We start from the raw sequence: 20,642 nt of genomic DNA on the forward strand, positions 1-20,642 counted from the left end.
CTCGTGTCAGAATTATGGCTGTGGCATTTTAAAAAAAAATGAGCAGAGAGGAGCTGTGTACAGGCAGCCACAACTGTTTCTTCTTCCCTGTCTCCCTCCCCCATTCCTTGTGCAACGAGTTTTGGAGGGACATTTATAAAGTTCACTGTGACTTTTTAAGCTTCACTGTGTTGTGGGTCCTACTTCAGTTAGGCAGTGATTGATACCATTTAAGTTAATTGCCTACTTAACACCTCAGCCATCCCCTTACCAAAACCACACAGCAGTAGGGACCCCTCCCTGCAGCGCCTGGTCTCATACCCAGAGTTTAAAATAAAATACCCTTGCACAGCCCAAATTCTCATCGTCTCCCTTCCCCTCCCCCTACCACAGCCCTGGAGACAACTACATGACAGCATAAGTTCAGTTAATAGCATTCAATCGGGTACGTTGTATCATTCCACGATTCTCCACCCTCAACCCGAATCTGCAAAAGGGATCAGCCGCATGCCTCACAGACAGTGCCAGGCAACTGGCCTCCATTCGAACATTTGCAGGCACAGTACCTGTAGGAGCCAGTAGCTGCTCTGCCTCAACTGGCAGCAGCAGGGGCAGAGATAGTCATTTCCTCAACCTGGATATCATGCCTACCAGGGGCAAATCTCTCTGCTCCATCTGTTCAGGAGGGAAGAGAGAGTTTCCAAATAAACTGGTACCTTGTACCTTGCCCAACCAGGTGGCATTTACATGCCTGACAATTGCCTGCAGCACAAAGGAGAAGTAGCTCTTCCAATTGATGAATTCATGGCCGTAGTGCACAGGGGAAAGGATGGTGATGTGTGTGCTGTCAACAACCACCTTGTAGTTGGGGAAACCCAAGCTGGCTAACCCATTTATGACTTCCTGCAGGTCAGCAAGGCATATGATATATAGGGCTGTCAGCTGTTGGATCACCAGGCACACCTCTCGCATTGCCTTTCCAGCTGTCAACTTGCCCACACCAAAATGGTTTGCCACAGACCAGAGGCTGTCTGGGGTCACAAGCTTCTATATAGCAATAGGACCGTGCTTCTCTACAAGTAAGGGCACCCTCAACACTGTTGTCTGCTGCTGTATGTGTGAAGCAAGCTCAGTGCAGATCTCCATGAAGGTGCCCCTGGATATATGATCTTCACACGCCACTGTTCATTGTCCCAGGTGGCTGTGACAATCTGCTCTCACCACTTGTTCTTCATCTCCCTTGCCCAAAAATACTGCTCCCTGGTTTGGAGCCACACCCATGTCTGCCTAGCCATAATGTGCTGACATGTGGCCCAAATATCTTCATGGCAGTAGCTGCTGTCATGGACAAGGATCCAGAAGTAGCCACGGCTGGTCCATTATTTGACAATGAGCACACACACAAGGGTCTCCCCTACAATTACTGCGCTATCATTCTTGGCTCCAGTAAAAGTAGACATTGCATCTATCAGGGCCTAATCACATTCACATCCTGCAAGAAGGATGTGGAGAAGCTTGAAAGAGTCCAGAGAAGAGCCACTTGTATGATTAGAGGCCTGAAGAGCAAGCCATATGAGGAAAGGCTGACAGATACGGGACTGTTCAGCCTAGAAAAGAGAAGACTTTGGGGGGATTTGGCAGGGCTTAGGGTGGTGATTCAATTTGGAGGAGATTTGACCTGATTGGGTGGCTGAATCGCCAAATCCAATCGAATCAGGAGGCCAAATAAAAGGTCCGAATCAATTCAAAGCTCTCCAATTCAAAGCTCTGATTCAAAGCTCCGATGCCTGCTCCAGAGAGGCAAATGCCCTGCTGCTTTTAAAATAATTTGAAGTTATATTTTTTCCACAACTAGAAAGAGAGAGTCATGCATTAATTAGGTCAGTACTCTATATGTGACCCATATCTAAATCTACTAGTATGAGACGGTTGATGGAAACTACAGGGTTGAACAGTAACCAAACTGAATCATGCACTTTCAGCTCAAACACAGGCATTAAAGAACCTTCACTTTGGTAGGCTTATGCTATCTTGCCTGTTACCAATGACTTCTGGTCAGCATTTTTATTCTTTTTTTCAACAAATATCAAATTTTACTCAAAACCAAATTTATCAAAGCTCTGCACTTTTGGAAAACTGTTATTGTGTTGAAACAACACATTTTGAAAAAAAAATGTTTAGTTTTGGTTTTGGTTCCCCCACCCCGTTTATTTGTCCCATCTTCCTTTAACTATTCAGTGTATTAGAATAAATGAGGTATGGGTTTTATTTCCACCCCCACACACAAACTTGTTTTTGTTTTCTCTTTTTATTTTTTCCTTTTGCCACCTGATGACTTGGCAAAATTTCCTCAGCTTAGAAAAGGTTGAGGAACAAAAGAAAAACTAAAACTAAACAAATAAAAAAAACTTAATAGTTTTGGACATTTTCATTTTATTGACAGCGCTGGCAAAAAAAAAGCAGCAACGTTGAGGAAAAAATCAAAATGTCTTTAAAAAAAAAAAAGACTTTAAAAATATCATCCTGTTTCAAAAGGACAATGATATTGAAATTTTGAACTTTTCTGGCAAGATGTATCCTTTTACTTAGGAAATTCTGTCTCCAAGTATTCAAATAGTTGCTTGCATATTCATGGGAGTATGTGCAAAATTACAAAGATTCCTGAACTATAGCATAGGTTATAGTTCTGCAAATGCTGGGACAGGTGCTTTCATTGGCAATAGAGAAGACACAGATATGGTAGCTTCCTGTGTCTTTAGCTCACTAATGGAGGGTTCAATCTGTGCTATACTGCATCAGTTCCCAGCCAGGGCCAGGCTGCACAGGAAATTCTGCATGTGCAGCCTGGAGCTGGCTGAGGACTGCCCAAAACAAGACAGTCCCCAGCTACCTCCAAACTACATGTGCAGACTTCTCTGGGCAGCCCAGGGCTAGCCAGGAACTGTCCCAGTCAGGGGCAGGTCCCAGCCAGCTCCAGGCTGGGCAGGAAACTCTCCCCATGCAGGGAGCTGCAACTAGATTGCAGAGCTGGGCCTGAGACATGATTGTTCCCACCCCCTGCACTGTGATTGCAGACCTGGGGCTGGGAGATAACAATCTCCTAGACCCTGCTCCATGATTGCAGAGCAGGGGTTGGAAACTCTCTGATGCCTGTACAGCGGGGCATTGTCCCCGCTAGGCTCCAGTGGAGGAGCTCACCTCAGCTGCAGGCAGCTCTGAGGGGCAGGGAGCAATCTCTTTCCCCCTGCTGTGCGGTTGACCAGGATCAAATTTGCTCTTGGCCAGCCATCTACATGTGCCATACCAAACAGCAATTACTTCCGAATAAATTTGCTACTTGTATTTACAGGCAGCATTTACTTGTATTTATACTCCTCCCCTCCCCGTTTGTGGGGTATGCTCCCTAGTGAGGCCTCTAGAGTGCCAGGTGAGGGAGCTCCAGGCAGAGGTGAGCAGGCTTCGCACCAACAGGGCCCACGAGCAGGAGATCGCTGATTACTACCAGGCCCTTCACCTAAAGAACATAGAGGGAAGAGCACAAAAGCACATCAGAAGGATAATGATGAGGCCAACCTGGAATTCCATCCTGGAGTTGCCTGGAAGACAGTTGTCTCCAGTCCCAAAGCATGCAGTGCCAGGGTTACTCCTCCCCTGGAACTGCAAAAGAGGTATGTGCTTCTCACAGTGTTAGCAGAGTTATAGGTGGAAGCACCAGGTCTGGAAGAAGACAGACATCCAGCCTCCCCAAAAAAAGAACTGCAAGGTGGTCATGGTGGGTGACTTCCTCCTGAGGGGGACTGAGGGAGCAATCTGCCGTCCTGCCCCCCAAACCCATAAGGTCTGCTGCCTCCCAGGGTTTGCATCCGGGATGTGGCTGAAGGAATCCCAAAACTTGTTCAGCCCTCCAACCACTACCTGGAACAATCCCGGCCATGATATAACAGACTACAGGGCTATGGGGGCTGGGCTTAAGGGGTCAGGGGCCCAGGTAGTTTTTTCCTCAGTCCTCCTGGTTGTGGGTCACAGGTACAGGAGGGATAGATACATAGAAGTAAACAGAAGACTCTGGCGTTGGTGCTGCTGCAAGGGCTTCAGCTTCTTCCACCATAGCACTCACCTCCAGGACTGTGGCTTGATGGGAAGAGATGGAGTCCACCTCATGCCAAAGGGGAAGAAGCTTTTGTCAGCTAGAATGGCAGACCTCCTGGACAGGGTTTTAAACTGAGACTGCTGGGGGATGGGCCATCAACCACTAGCACAAACCCAAAAAATGGCAACCTCAAAACCAGCATCCAAAGAAACAATAGGAGGCTTTCTCTGACACTGGCCATTATTCCACAGCTCAGATGAAAGCCTAGGGCCTCTAGTGGCAGGTATACACTAACGCCAAAAACATGGGAAACAAGCAGGAGGAACTGGCCCTCCTACTAACCAACAACCAATATGATCTCATAGGGATTACAGAGACCTGCTGGGACTCCACCTATGACTGGACCACAGGCCTAGAGGGATACATCTTGGGAAGCACTGTGTTGGGAAGAAGGGTGATGGAATTGCTCTCTATGTGAAGGAACATTATACCTCCGTTGAAGTGAAGATTGGAAACAATGAAGGGCGACTTGAGAGCCTCTGGGTCAAGATATGGGGAAAGCACAGAGAAGGGGATTTGACCATAGGAGTTTATTACAGACCTCCTAAACAAAAGCACTGGTCTGAGTACTGGAATGACCTGGTGACTTGACCAGAAATTCTCTGGAGAACTGGCAGAGGATGCATGCACTCAGAGCTTGGTCATCATGGGTGACTTCAACTACCCAGACATCTCATGAGAGGAGCACTCAGCTAGATCTGATCACTCACAAAATTTCCCCACTTGCATTGAGGAGCTCTATCTAACACAAGAAGTCTATGGGCTAACCAGGAGCAAGGCACTCCTAGAGTTGGTGCTGGCAAAGGGATGGTCTAGTGAGCAACCTTAGGATCGAAGGGAAACTGGATGACAGTGACCATGAGATGATCATTTTCTCCATCCACCTCAAGTCAGGAAAATTGACCAGTAAAGTAGAAATCCTTGATTTTAGGAAAGTTGACTTCCACAAGCTTCGGGGATTCTTTGGTGAGGCCCTGTGGCACCATGGTCAATGAGGAAGGGAGTACAAGAAGAGTGGTTGTTCCTCAAGACAGCAATCCTAAAAGCTCAAAGCTCTTCCTTTGCATAAGAAAGGCAGCAAATGGCCTGGGAGACCCCCTTGGCTCAAAAAGGAAGTCATGGACCTCCTGAAATTAAAATAAGAAGCTGACAAAGGATTAAAGTCAGGAATAACTACCAAAGAGGGGTACTCGGCAACAGCCTGCACCTGTAGGAAGCAGGTCAGAATAGCAAAAGTAAAAACCAAATACAGATTGGCAACTGGAATCAAGGACAACCAAAGTCCTTCTTTAAATATGTAGTATTGATTGACAGACCTGAGCCATCATGGCAGAGGGTGACCAGTGGTGTCCCTCAGGGTTCAGTACTCAGACCAGTGCTTTTCAACAGGTTCATCAACAATTTGGATTCGGGTATTAAAAGCGAACTAGCAAAGTTCACTGGTTATACCAAACTACAGGGGAGCATAGTCATGCTCAAAGACAGGCTGCTAGTACAGGCCAACCTAGACAGGCTTATGAGGTGGGTGAACCTCAACCAGATGCTGTTTAATACAGAGAAATGTAAAGTGCTCCATCTGGGGAGAAATAATCCACAACATACTTACAAGCTCAGCAGTGCTATGCTTGCTACCACCACATCTGAATGAGACCAGGGTGTCATGATAGACAATAAAATGAACATGAGCCACCAATGAGATGCTGTAGCTGGCAGATTTAATCAAACACTGGCATGCATCTACCGAGGCATCTCAAGCAAAGCTAAGCATGTCATCCTTTCTCTCTACTCAGCCTTGGTGAGACCACAGCTGGAGTTCTGCATCCAGTTCTGGGCACTGCACTTCAGGAAGGATGTGGAGAAGCTGAAGAGAGTCCAAAGGAGGGCCACACACATGATTAGAGGCCTAGAGACCAGGTCATACAAGGAGAGGCTGAAAGACTTGGGACTGTTCAGCTTAGAGAAGAGAAGACCCAGAGGGGACTTGATGGCAGCCTATAAGTATATCAAGGGCATACATTAGGGCCTGGGGGAGTATCTGTTCACCAAAGCCCCCCAGGGTGACAAGAAATAATGGGCACAAGCTGATAAAGAATCGCTTCAGGCTAGACATAAGGAAACACTTCTGTACAAGTCGAGTGCTGAGCATTTGGAACAGGCTCCCCTCAGAGGTGGTACAGTCACCCACCCTGAAGATCTTCAAAAAGCGTCTTGATGCCCATCTTCCTGGGGTCATCTGATCCCAGCAGCCTTTCCTGCCCAAGTGCAGAGGGGCTGGACCTGATGATCCTTGAGGTCCCTTCCAGCCCCTAACAACTATGAAACTATGACATTTACTTGAGATTAGAGGAAATTACTGTGCAGTGAGCATCAGCATGGTGACACCCACTGTGCAGTAATTTGCTCTAATCTTGAGTAAAGCATTGCATGTATATGCGCCCACACAGGAGTAGGTTACACCACACTATTCCTTTTTCAGACATTGGGTTATGAATGCCACGTGCCCCCAGAGGCTAGGGAGGCACGGTGAGCTCCCACAGGCAGCTCCAGCTCTGTCAGTGGCGGGAGCATGGCAGCAGCAAGCAGGTAGCTCCTGCAGATGGCCATAGCACTGGCAGTGGCAGTGGCAGCAGGGGATGGGGTGGTGAGTGCCAACTGGCCACAGGTGCTGCCAGCAGTGTTGGCAGCACCATTTCACAGTGTGCACCGCCAAGCTCAGGGGGTGCATGCGCACTCACATGCACCCCCTACGCATTGCCAATGCATTGGTTGCATCTACATGAGATGCTAACTGTGCAGTAGCCTAATAATACTGCATAGTAGAGTGCTGAGCAAAGCCCATGCTAATATGCTACTGTGCAGTAGTACTAGGCTACAGGGCAGTTAGCATCTGTAAATACCCATATGCTGGCGCTACTGAGCAGCAGTGCCAGTTACTGCACTTTGATTTGTACTTGGTTATGCAAGTACTAAACTTTATTGGCTGTAACTACAGCATATTAAGGAACATGTAGATGCACCCATTGTTACTTATTATGCATAGAGGTTTTTAAAACCCAGGTAGACAAAGCCTTGGCTGGGGTGATATAATTGGAGATGGTCCTGCTTTGAGTGGGGTGTTGGACTAGATGACCCCCTGGGGTCTTTTCTAGCCCTAACTTTCTATGATTGTATGATTATTTATTTGAAAGTTTTCTGTCATTCACACAGGAAGTACAAACAAAACTTACCACCCAAGGATCAGAACCTTGACTTGGTGTAGACACTTGTGTGTTACCAATGACCTCAAGAATAGCGCCATATGCCATTTTGTATTCCTGGTGGGGTCACCCATGGTGGTAAGGTTGAGAGCAAGATTTCCAGGCTAAAAGTGATACAAAAACAAAAATAAAATTCTTCAGTGGTGAGCAGGGAGGTGAAGAAGGAATATGTCACAACTTCCCTTCAACATGAGCTCAGCAAGACAGAGAAATACCCATCCCCCCCACCTCTGTATTTTTGCTGATAAATGGCATTCCATACATAAGCATTAGAAATCCATTATTTTCCCATATTATAAATTATGATCTCTGAAGCAGGTTCCCAAGCCATTCTACAGTAATGGCTGGATTATTTTTGGATGACAAAATATTCTGAAAAAATCAAAGGGATAATTCATTGGTATTTGATCAAATCTAAAAAGCATTGGATTCAGAAATCTGGACAAGGGGGACAGGATCCCAGAGAGCCTGTATAAATCAGCCTTTCTGGTTATTTCTAACAAGATGTAATTCCGATGGGCTGACGTTAACAGTATTTCTTGAGACTGAAGGTTGTTCAGGAATCTGAAATATGGTTGATGAGAAATTATCTTGGAAGCAGCATATTCACTTTATTGAGAATAGCAGTAAGATGCCTATAAATCTTTCTAAGAGCATTCCAGGTGCTTTTATGACTTGTGTGTGGGATTTATTGCATATTTTCAGGAAAAAAAAGTATAATTTAAAAGGACACTGTCAAGTACTTCTTATGGCTTTTATTTTTTAATCTCCATTGTTTGCAAAGCCCTCTTTGGAGCTGGAAAATGCATTTTGGCCCTGTTACATCTGGCAGACAGTGACTTTTTAAATTTCTCCCCTATATTTTGAAGACTGCCAGAGTCAACATATCCTGGGCTCTAGCATCAGGGGGCTACTGCTTGGGGAAAATGTGTTTGTGAGTTGTTATTTCATGAAATTAGCTCTCAAGTTGGGTATGTATTTGAAATTTCAGAACAGGAGGTTGGTAGATAAGTATTTATCTCACATTAAAATAAGTTATTTTCTTTTTGATGATGATGATGACAGTCCTACAATATCTTGAGGGTCACCTTAGGCAGTGTCAGCAGAGAAGACAATTAAGTTGGCCAACTCTTTCAATCTTGTCCACAAATTTGACTTTCTCAGTTTTGAGTGCGTTGCTGAGGGCTTGGTTTCAAAATGATTTAATTATTATTTCACTGGCCTCTTCTCAGCATCTCTGAAATCAGGCCAAATTATTTGCAATTGAGAAATAACCCAAATCAATAAACTCCTTTAAAACTTCAGCAGCAGCCCTCTTTGCGGATACCCAGTAGCACTCCAGTGACTGGCAGTGAAATCTCTTTCCACAGCGTGCAAGCTTGTACTCGGGCTTGGTAAGGCCGCAGCTGGAGTACTGTGTCCAATTTTGGGGTCCACAATTCAAAAAGAATGTGGAGAAGCTTGAGAGAATCCAGAGAAGAGCCACATGCATGATCAGAGGTCAGGAAAGCAGACCTTACGATGACAGGCTGAGAGCCATGGGGCTCTTTAGTGATCTGATGGCCACATATAAGTTTATGAGGGGTGACCACCAGGATCTGGGGGAACGTTTGTTCACCAGAGCACCCCAAGGAATGATGAGGTCAAACAGTTATAAACTACTACAAGACTGTTTCAGGCTGGACATAAGGAAGAATTTCTTTACTGTCCGAGCCCCCAAGGTCTGGAACAGTCTGCCATCAGAGGTGGTTCAAGCACCTACATTGAATACCTTAAAGAGCAAATTAGATGCTTATCTTGCTGGGATCCTATGACCCCAGCTGACTTCCTGCCCTTTGGGCAGGGGGCTGGACTTGGTGATCTTCCAAGGTCCCTTCCAGCCCTAATGTCTATTTAATCTATGAAATATATGAAACTTACTGAATTATCCATGGTCAGAGACAAGAGCACATCAAGCAGGGAACTTGTCACTGTCATGTTCCTTTAGAAAGCTTAACATTCACTTTGAACTTCCTGGCTGTCTAGTTGCAATTTTAAAAACAATATTCAAGGTCTTTTTTCCCTAAAATTCAGAGTAGAACTATTAAGTTTGGTGCCCTGAGCATAGCTTTCCAAGGAGGGAGGGTGCGGTAGGTGCCAAAGAAGAAGGTGGGGAGGGAGAGGGAAAAAGGGGTTCTTACCTTGTCTGGGGACTTAAAGACCCCCTCTGCTTCTACCATGCCCCAGTGCTTGGCTACTATAGCTAGGTGGTACAGTGCTACTCCAGCTTTGACAGCTATGGCCTAGCAGTGAGGGGCTGCTCCTGTTGTAGCAAAGACTTTGGGGTTGGAAGCACCATTTTGGCACCCCCTCCTCCCCCCAACACACACACACACACACCATATCTACATGTAAAATCAGCATGATGCAATATAATCTGGAGCAGTTTATGCTGGAGTTTATTGCTCCCAGGCACAGTGTTTCCATGTGTGCCTGGGACCACAGCAAGACTGAGCCAGGGAAGAGCAGCCCCAGCTGGCAGAGGGCCCCAGGGGTCAGTCTGCCAGCCCGGGGCTGCTCTGACCCAGCTCAGTGTGCTGCAGAGGGGTTGGCTGGGGCAATAGGGTATTTTAGTGTTAGGCTAGCTGGCAGGCAGCCCCCACACTATAGCACCCTTGTACCCCAGCCAGCCCTGTCATTATCTACATGTACTTTGTGGCAGAATAAATAACTCTGCCATAGGACAATACTTGTATCAGGCAGTACTAAGCTATGGCAAAAATAATTAGTTTACTCTGGGCTAATAGCTCCGTGTGCATAGATGGAGATGTTTTACTGCAGAGCTAATTAGGCAACTACACAGTAAGTGTCTCATGTAGATGTCCCCACTTACACATACACACACACTTTGTTATGCTGCTACCAAAATCTTTCCAAACCATGTTCCTTTGACAGAAAAATTCCCATGAAAATTTCCAGTGGGTTGGTTTCTTTCAGGTCAAATAAAGGGGGTACAGGTTCAAAAAGCAAACTTCTTACAGAGAGCAAAAGGGTGGAGTTAAGCTCATTTAGGAGACACATGGACATTTCTTTCCTCTGCTACAGATACTTTAAATGAGAACAGAGATCAAGACAGGCCTGGTCAGGAACCAAAGCTTCAAGAAACAAAAAGAAACACAGTAAAAAAACAGGAGCTCTATTACATGGCCACTTTCTGTTTCACACCCTGAGCTTAAATAAGGCAAGTGGTCAGATGCTGTTGTCCAGATAACTGGGTCCTGGGGAGGGGACAGGGACGGGTGGAGTTTCATACACCATGGCAGGTCTTAGGTAGGTCCTGTCCACTGTCTGGTAACTACAGGGGAGTTAGCTGCTGCTGCGATGCTGCCAAAGTTGTTAGTTTAAGGCTGCAGGCCTGATGGTGCTTTGGTTTTCTACATAGGGCAAAGGGATAATATGTGCAGGAAGAAAGAAGACAGACTGCCTTTATAAAGTTCACAGTCTGCACATGAGGCAGGAGAATAAGTAATATGGAACTGAAGAACAGTCAGCAGAAGACACAGCCTGTCACTTGGCTGGCTCATGCTCAGTGAAATAGCATTGACACTTTCTGGATTCAAGTCAGACTGCACCATCCGTCTCCTACCTCCTCACCTATCAACTCAGTATAAGCAAGAGTTGAATCCAAAAATCAAATGCCCCACTCACAGCCCCACTGCCCCATTTATGTTAACCAGCAACTCCCTGGGATCACTACCCAAAGAGGACTGCCATGTTGGGAAAATACATAGGGAAATTTAACTTCTCCCCAGATGAGCACGGTGGAGGGGAGATCCTTTATAAGGTCCCTGCTTGAGTAAAGGTGGCAAAATAAAAATGAAAACCTAAGATTTGCCCAGGACCCTGGCCCAGTTTTTAATTCAAACCTCTTTACAGTCTCAAGAACAGGGCCTCCCAAAACAACCCCTTCCTAATAGCTCACCCTATAAAATGGTTTGCTCAGCTCAAAGATGGCCTTAGAATAGTTGCTGTGGCTTCTGACTCTTCTGTCCTGGCCATCATCCCCCCACCCCAGTCCTCTATGTCAGTGGTCTCCAAACTTTTTTGATCGCGCATCCCTATTAGTGAAAAATTTTTGAGCATGCATCCCCAATATATGTATATATATATATATAAATATAAATAGAAGTTCTAGTATTTTCTTCCCGCACCCCAATGGATCATCTTGCACACCCCCTGGGGTGCGTGCACCCCACTTTGGAGACCACTGCTCTAGAGCACTGTCTGTTCTCGGCTAACACAGATGGTACAACAAAGGCAGAACGGGGGGATCTACACAGCATAGATAATCAGGGGGTAATATAGCCCACTGAAATATTCATGGTACAGAGAGATGTTCCTAGTACAGAATAAGGAAGAATGAACAGCAAAGCCAAGCAACATCCTCCTACACGCATGAACACACACACAACCCCTGTTTATTACAGATATGAAACTTTTACCATTCAGAAAAGTATTAGCCAAAGATGCCTAATCAGTTCCCCTGATATTGTGTCTTTGTCAGTGACTTCTCTTCCCTGTTTTCATCCTTCCTTTCCTGTCTTGTGGCAAGACTTTTATGATATAATTGTTGTTGTTGTTACAATTGCTTCATGAAAAGTAGTAAAATTATACGAGGAATTAGTAAAAACGAAACAGTTTTGTTTTACTAAATGGAAGCCTGTTTTGTACAAACAATTAAGATCCTTGCTTGAAAGAGTCACTGCTAGAAAGGTACAATGAAAGAGACTTTTACAGCACCTCATAAGCCACTTTTTATCAGAGCCAACAGGGACATAAATGTCAAGAATTTCAAATTCTGTTCAAGATCTAGAACCTGTAGAATCATATGGGGAAAATGTGGTAACAATTGGCAAAAATGAGCCATTCCACATTTAGTCATCCATTACTAATTAAACAACCAAAGATATTGCCTGAGCACAGGATCACAAGGTGGGAAACTAGCCCATCAGCTAAAAGACATTACTATTGATTAGTTAGTGTATGAACCTCACAAGGATCACAACCTTGATGGGGTGGAGAAACTTGTGTGCTAACAATGACCTTGAAAGCAATGCTGTTAAGAGTTTTTGTAGTCTTGGTTAGGTTACCCATGGTGGCAAAGTTGAGAGTGAGGTTTCCAGACTAATAGTGATGTGAAAAATTACTAAGAAGAATTATCTTATCTCCTCTGGGGACAGGTGACAGGATTTGGTTGAGAATTCTTCCTGTTTTCTCATCCGCATCAAGAGTCAGGGTATATGCGTCAATGACTGTTGCATGCTGTCCGCTAGTCAGCGGAAGGCAAAGGGTTGTGAGATGACAACAGATATCAACTGGACGTTCCAGTATCTAAGGAAGAAACTTGGTCTTGATAGCAAAATCAATCAAGTGGATGTGTCTTTTTCAGCTACAGGTAGTCCTTGGACTTATGACAACTGGTTTCTGAAAACTGTGTCTTAAGTTGAAACATTGTAACTTAGAGCCAATTTTCCCATAGGAAACAATGTTATAAATGGGGGATTGGTTCTTGAACCAAGGTCTGATGCCCTATTTTCAGCAAAAATAATCCAGAATTTTGTACTCAATCAATTATAGATGAGTAACATAGCTACATTAATGTATTTATATTGTAAATAGCAATCGTATTGATTTGGAAGGACTTCTTTGAGGTGACTTTGCTTGACTTTTTGGAGGGCTCTTAGTTGGACTTTTTGAAGGTTCTTGGCTGGAGTCTTCTCAGGAGTCTTGGCTGCAGGTTTTTCTGGAGCCTTGTCTGCTTTCTTAAAGAAAATGTCCAAGGAAGTTTGAACAGATGTTCTCCAGGGAGATGGGTGACACAGCAAACTTGTTCACTGGCATGGCGTGGCGTTGGATCAAGTGTTGTAAAATCAAAACTGATGTCAGAAAGTTGAAACAGGGTGTCAATTTATAAATGTTGTAAGTGTGAAACATTGTAACTCAAAATGTTGTAAGTCGAGGACTGCCTATATTCCTTTCCAAAAAGTGTAGCCACCACCATACTCCGTGAGCTGTCCTCTTCATCATCTCTGGTCTCTCTATGTGCAGCAATATCAATATCAAATCATGCAAGTTCTCTGGCCACTAGTGCTATCCTTCACTCTAGTCAGTCATTGTTAGGCTTATCAGGGTACAGACACTTCAGGTTGCAAACTTTATTTCTTGATTTGGACTGCAGATAGAATGATCCCATTGGATGTGGTTTTTCAGTCAGATGGTGTGGTGAGGGGACCTTTTCTAGACCCCTCACCATATGGAGTGGATCCTAAATAGGCCTGCTCAGTCAAGATTGCATACTTGTCTCAGTTCCAAGCACAAAATGACCATTTCCTTCATGTAGATCTGTGAGTAGGGGTTTCCAGTAATCATTGGCATCTACCTCTGTCACAACTTGTCCAATGCCATATGTATTACTGTTGATGGAAGTTACCTCTACCTGTCTTTGTTTAATGTAAGGATACTGTTGCACATCAGCAAGGAAGGGATGGTGAAAGTCAATTCAAATGGAATGATCCTCCTAACATCATCTCATCATCACAAAACTCCCTGTTCCATCAAAGCAACAAATGAAAGGCATCATGGATTCATCCCCCCTCAAAACAATAGCACCTGATTAACTACGTCATGTTCAGTGCCTGGGACTGTCACAATGTCTGTATCACCAAACTGTATGACCAGACTGGAAGGGTCTGAAGGATTGCAGGGGCCACAACCAGCTATACTCAGAGGTCTGAGCCAGCTGTAAAAGATATGACGCTGGCCAAAGTAAGTCAAAAGGCACTGAGGGAAAGGAGTCAGAGAGACTGAGTTAGAAGAGAGAGAGAGGAGCTGAGAGCTGGGACCTAAGAGAACCAGAAGTCAGTAAGATAAGAAAGCAGAAAGAGGAAGAGGGTTTACTAGCTAGTGGTTGCATTACCAGGCCAGATACTTTGGGTCTGGGAAGAGACCCAGAGCTCCAAAACTGGAGGCAGCAGTACCACAATAGGGAATTCACCCCAAGGAAGAGGAGGTGGACTGTAGGGTAGGAAGAAAGCAGCAGACAGCTAGAGGCACCTTCTCAGGGGCTGTGGATTATCCCTTCAGGTACTGTGAGTGAACCCTGTGTGGACTATCCTAATGCTTGTGTACTGAGTGGGGTTTATGCTGGTTCCTGAGAGGCCAGTGGGCCCAGTAGGCCCAGGAAATAAAGAATAGTGTATAGTTAAGCAACTATCTGAGCTAATTAACCCCAACCCCACTACACAATCATTTCTAGCAGTACCTTAGTGAGAAACTCCTCAACCACTCTAATGATGTTGAAACCACTATCAGGACTTATTTGAACAGAATTATAAGTAAATTCAAGCTCTTATTGACAGAAAAAGGAGAGCCTTCACAGCCTGGCAGAATGACATCATCTCCAAACAGAAGCAGGACACATATCACTACCTTAAAGCAGAGATGCAGAGGAGCATCCAAGAGCAAAAGAACAAGGGGAAGAACAAAGCAAAATAAATCAAAAGGCTTGCTGGCAGCCACGATATGGAATCATAGAAAATTAGGATTGTAAGGGACCTCAGAAGGTCACATCTAGTCCAATTCCCTGCTCAAAGCAGGACCATCCCTAACTAGGTCATCCCAGCAAAAGCTTTGTCTACCCAGGTCTTAAAGTCCTCCAAAAATGGAGATTTCACCACCTCTCTGGGTAACCTGTTCCAATACTTTACTACTCTCCTCATGAGAGAGTTTTTCCTAATATCTAACCTAAATTTGCTTTGCTACAATTTGAAACCATTGCTCCTTGTTCTGCTATCTGCTACCACTGAGAACAGTCCAGCTCCACTGATTACTATACTCTGAGTCCGACGATCCAGACATCTACTTTAGAACCCATTAAACACCCCGTACTTCCTTAGCTTGCTTGCAAGAATGTTGTGGGAGACTGTATAAAGTGTCAAAGTATATCACATCCCCTGCTCTCCCTGCATCCACAGAGACAGTCATCTCATCATAGAAGGCAATGAGGTTGGTCAGGCATGACTTGTCCTTGGTGAATCCATGCTGATTGATCCTAATCAACTTCTCCTCCAAGTACTTAGAAATAAATCCTTTGGGAACCTGGTCCTTGATTTTTCCAAGGACTGAGACAAGGCTCACTAGTCTGTAATCCACAGCATCCTCCTTATTCCCTTTCTTAATGATGGGAGCTATATTTGCCCTTTTCCAGTTATCTGGGATGTTTCACAATCTCCACAAGTTTTCAAAGATAATGGCCAGTGGCTCTGCAAACACATCAGCCAACTCCCTCAGCACCCTTAGGTTCATTGCCCCATGGACTTGTACACATCCAACTTTTCTAAATGGTCCCTAACCTGTTCTTTTACCACTGTTGGCTGCTCATCTTCTTCCCAAACTGTGCTGCCAGGTGCAATAGTCTGGGAGCTGACCTTGCCCATGAAGACTGATGTGAAAAAGGCATTGCCTACTTCAGCCTTCATCATCTCTCACTATGTTGCCTCTCCCATTCAGTAAGGGACCCACAGTTTCCCTGATCTTCAACTTGTTGCTGACATATAGAAAGCAGGAATGTGCAAAATGGACACTATTCAATTTGGATTAGGCCCAAATGAGAAACAGTGATTTGATTCATTCATTCAGATCACTGTCCTCAATTCGATTCAGCTGAATTCGAACCGGACGTTTCAATGCTGATTTGAAGAATCAGCATTTCAGCCATAGACACAGCTTTAAATGTTTTTTCTACATACCTTGAGATACCAGTGTGGCATGTGATCACTGCAATGCTGGGGTGCATGGAGTGTCCCACAGGAGTGTAGGGGGGGCCTCCACATGCTCAGCAGCGAACCCAGAAGTGGACCAGACGTACTTCCAGTCTGCTTTCAGGTCTGCCAGGGAGCATGCTGGGGACCCCCCCCCCCTGCATCCCCCCAGCTCAGCAATTGGCCTTGAGGGGACCCTGGGTGACCCCCACCCAGACCCAGGAGGCACCAGTCACTGAGCCTGGTGTTGGGTGGGCCACTTGTGCACTCTCCAGCAGACCTGGCAGTGGACTGGAAGTGCTTCTGGTCCACTTCTGGGTCTGCTGCCGAGCGTGCTGGGGAGTCCCCGTGCACCCAGCATCACAGCATTCAGAAGCCCCTGATACCTACAGGAATGTAGAAAAAACATTTAAAGCTGTTTCTATGTCTGAATCACAGAATCTTTCCAAATCTCTCTGAACTGATTCAGAGGCTTCTGATTCGATTCACATTCGGTTCCTGATTCAATTCAGATTTGGAGATTTGGCCGCCAAATTTGGCCGAATCTCTGCCGAATCAAATCAGCGATTGAAACTTTGCACAGCCCTAATAGAAACCCTTCTTCTTATGCCTCATGTCCCTTGCTAGCTGCAACTCCAGTTGTGCTTTTGCCATCTTGATTTCATCCCTGCATGACTGAGCAACAGTCTTATACTCTTTCCTAGTCATTTATCCAAGTTTCCACTTCTTGTAAGCTTCCCTTTTGTGTTTTATCTCACTGAAGAGTTCCCTGATAAGCCAAACTGGTCTTCTGCTATACTTGCTAGTCTTCCTGCTCATTGGGATAGTTTGTTGTTCCTTAACCCTCAGTAAGTTTTCTTTAAAATACAACCAGCTCTTCTGGACTCCTTTCCCCCCTCAGACTGGCTTCCCAGAGGATCCTGCCCATCAGTTCCATGAGTGCATTGAAGTCCAGTTTTCTGAAGTCCAGGGTCCTTACTTTGCTGTTCTCCTCCTTTCCTTTCCTCAGGATCCTGAACTCAATCATCTCATGGTCACTGCTGCCCAAGGTGCCATCCGCTACTATATTCCCCACCAATTCTTCCCTGTTTGTGAAAAGCAGGTCAAGAAGAGCACAGCCCCTAACTGTCCTCTCCATCCCTGTTACCAGGAAGTTCTACCGAACACTCCCAAAAAACTTCCTAGATTGCCTGTACACTACTGTATTGCCCTCCCACAGATGTCAGGCTGATTGAAATCCCCCATGAGAACAAGCTTCTGTGAACGGGAAACTTCCAATAGCTGTTTGAAGAAAGCCCTGTCCACCTTATCCTCCTGGTCTGGTGGTCTATAGCAGCATTTTTTAACCCATGGGTTATTACCCAAAAGTGGGTCACAAAAATATATGAAAGGGTTGCCAACAAACTTTTAAAATGGATTCTCCTTTAAAGGAGAAAGATGTGGGAAACCATGGTTTTCCCCCTGCAGGCTGGCAGGGTTATAGCATGCAAGGGGCTGCTTGGGGCCCCCATTTGCCACCCCACCCCGCCCCATACACACACGCACCCTGCCCCACACACTGGTGAGCTGGGGTCTGGGGACAGGGGGAAGTGGGTCGGGAGCGAGGGGTACTGGGTCAGGATGGGCCATCAATGTTTATAAATGGGTCCTGGTACAAAAAAGGTTGAGAACCACTGGTATATAGCACAGACACACCATGACATCATATGTATAGTTTCTTCTGTGTAACCAAAGCTATCAATGGGCCAAGCATACCAGGAGCTCTCCCTCTGAGGTTCAAGCATATAACAGCACTCTTTAAAGATAGCTCCACCATCAAGGCATGGTGGAAGGAAACTTTTCAAGAGATTCTGAATCACTATTCTAATGTTGAAGATAATGGCAAGAAAACCATCCCACAACACCCCACTAAGTACTATCTTGCACACCTACCAACCTACCAAGAGGCCTGGAAAGCCATTGAAACCATGGAGAACAACAAAACATGTTGTTCTGATGGAACACCAGCTGAAATTTATAAGCATAGTGGGAAAAGTTCCCTCACCAACTACATGCCATTATTCTGAAAATCTGGAAACATGAACAGATTCCCAGTCACTTGAGAGATGCCAGAATTGTAACTATATTCCTGGAAGTAGAGAGATTACATTGCAGCAATTACTGTGTCACTGCATTCCTGTCCATAGCTGGAAATATTCTTACTAGAGCTGTGTGAAATGGCATTGTTCCATTCTGACTTCAGTTTCGAGGTCTGGACAGAACAGTGATTTGTATCAAATATAATTTTGAGTCAACACAGACTCACTGTTTCGCTTCATCAAAACAGTGAGGCTGTTATGATTCTGTTTCAACTGTTTCGCTGGACCAGGGGGCTGGCAAAAGGAACTCAGCTCAGCTGGGCTGAGCTTCCAACCCCAGCCAGGGGTGAGACGTCAGCCCAGCTGGGCTGATATGCCAGATCATGCTGAAGCGATCTAGCATGGGGGATCTAGTGCAGGGGGGTGGCAAGGCAGCCCAGCAGAGCTGCCTCCCCCACTCCTGCTGTATCTTGCACAGGGTATGGTGAGGCAGCCCAGCTGGACTGACTTCCCATTACCAGTGCTATGGTTGAAACTTTTCAACTAGCATTGTTTTGTTTCAAGGATATTTTGACGGCCTTTGTTTCATTTCGATTTTGCTGTTTCAACCTCAAAATGAGTCAAAATGAAACAGCTGGTGAAATGTCACACAGCCCTAATCCTTACCTCCTTTTTTCTCAATAGACTCACTCCCCTTGCTAAGCAGATATTACCTGAGTCCCTATATGATTTCAGACCATTCAGAGGTTCAATAGACATGATCTTGTTGCTTGACAGCTTGAGGAGAAGTGCCACAAACAACACAGAGATCTTTACATGGCCTTCTTTAACCTGTCTAAGGCCTTTGATCCAACAACACGGAGGCCCTATGGAAGTTCCTGATTAGATATGGATGCCTGCTAAAATTTGTTACCATCATCATACTTCTTCATGACAGCGTGACAGCAGCCATTCTAAGCATGGGCTCTGAAACAGATTCCTTCTCCACTAGAACTGGAGTCAAGCAAGGATGAGTGATTTTACCAATACTTCCATCTATATTGCAGCTATTCTGCATTAATTGCTGATAGATATGCATTCAGAGTCAGGATCCAGTATCACATGGACAGGGATATCTTTAGCACCAACTGGTTACACTCCAAATCCAAGATAACCAATACCTCCATTACTGATCTTCAATTCACTGATGATTGTGTCATGTGTTCCCACTCAACTGAAGAACTCCCAGTCGCTCTTGACTGCTTCTGTAAACATAAGAAATGCTTGGATTCACTGTCAACTTTACAAAAACCAAAATATGTCATCAACCTACCCCAAAACAACCAGCTGCTTCCCCACCTATGACAATTAGAGGGCACTCCTTGGAAAATGTTGAGCGACCAAATGCTGGCGTGCATCCATAGATGCTTCTCGAGCAAATCCCAGGACGTCATTCTCCCCTTGTACTCAGCCTTGGTGAGGCCACAACTGGAGTACTGCGTCCAGTTTTGGGCTCCACAATTCAAAAAGGATGTGGAGAAGCTGGAGAGAGTCCAGAGGAGAGCCACGCGCATGATCAGAGGTCAGGAAAACAGATCTTACGATGACAGGCTGAGAGCCATGGGACTCTTTAGCCTGGAAAAGCGCAGGCTCAGGGGTGATCTGATGGCCACCTATAAGTTTATCAGGGGTGACCACCAGGATCTGGGGGAACGTCTGTTCACCAGAGCGCCCCAAGGGATGACGAGGTCGAACGGTCACAAACTCCTGCAAGACCGTTTCAGGCTGGACATAAGGAAGAATTTCTTTACTGTCCGAGCCCCCAAGGTCTGGAACAGTCTGCCAGTGGAGGTGGTTCAAGCACCTACATTGAACACCTTCAAGAGTAAATTGGATGCTTATCTTGCTGGGATCCTATGACCCCAGCTGACTTCCTGCCCTTTGGTCGGGGGGCTGGACTCGATGATCTCCCGAGGTCCCTTCCAGCCCTAATGTCTATGAAATGTCTATGAAATTTCCCCTACTAGATACTCACCTTTCCCAAAACATAAGCATAGATGATGATGCTCAACACTGAAGAAAATCTGCTAGTGCTGCCTTTGGATGCCTCCAAAATTGAATCTTCAGGCTTCATGTCCTCAGAACCCAAAACAAACGTCTCATCTAGCAAGCTGTTGTCGTTGATACCCTTTTCTCTGGGTGCAAAGCCTGGACAATTTATCAGAAACACCTGAAAGCCAGATTCCACGTTACTGATTTCTCCTCCAGTATGAAACCCAGCAACAGTGTCTTAAAATCTCCTAGCTTTTGGCAACAGGGGACAGTATTTTTATTAGCTCTATGAATTCAGCAGCTGCTCATGAGCTTATTTGTGTTGACTTGAGGTGGTTTTGATAGTTAT

The 20,642-nt window shown here is 45.4% G+C and overlaps 1 long non-coding RNA gene across 1 annotated transcript in view; it reads right to left on the reverse strand.

The window, feature by feature from the left end:
• LOC149859508 (uncharacterized) overlaps positions 1 to 20,400 on the reverse strand; it is a 43,607-nt gene extending 23,207 nt beyond the window's left edge. Inside the window, exons 1-3 of the long non-coding RNA XR_016443441.1 lie at positions 20,277 to 20,400; positions 19,423 to 19,506; positions 7,357 to 7,490 (exon numbers count right to left, since the gene is read on the reverse strand). This is a non-coding gene — a long non-coding RNA (uncharacterized LOC149859508). The remainder of the gene's footprint in view (positions 1 to 7,356; positions 7,491 to 19,422; positions 19,507 to 20,276) is intronic.
• Between the last annotated feature and the right edge of the window lie 242 nt (positions 20,401 to 20,642).

Source organism: Crocodylus siamensis, chromosome 7 (assembly GCF_052110815.1).
Source record: "Crocodylus siamensis isolate JL-2025a chromosome 7, ASM5211081v1, whole genome shotgun sequence".
In the NCBI taxonomy this organism is placed as follows: domain Eukaryota; kingdom Metazoa; phylum Chordata; order Crocodylia; family Crocodylidae; genus Crocodylus; species Crocodylus siamensis.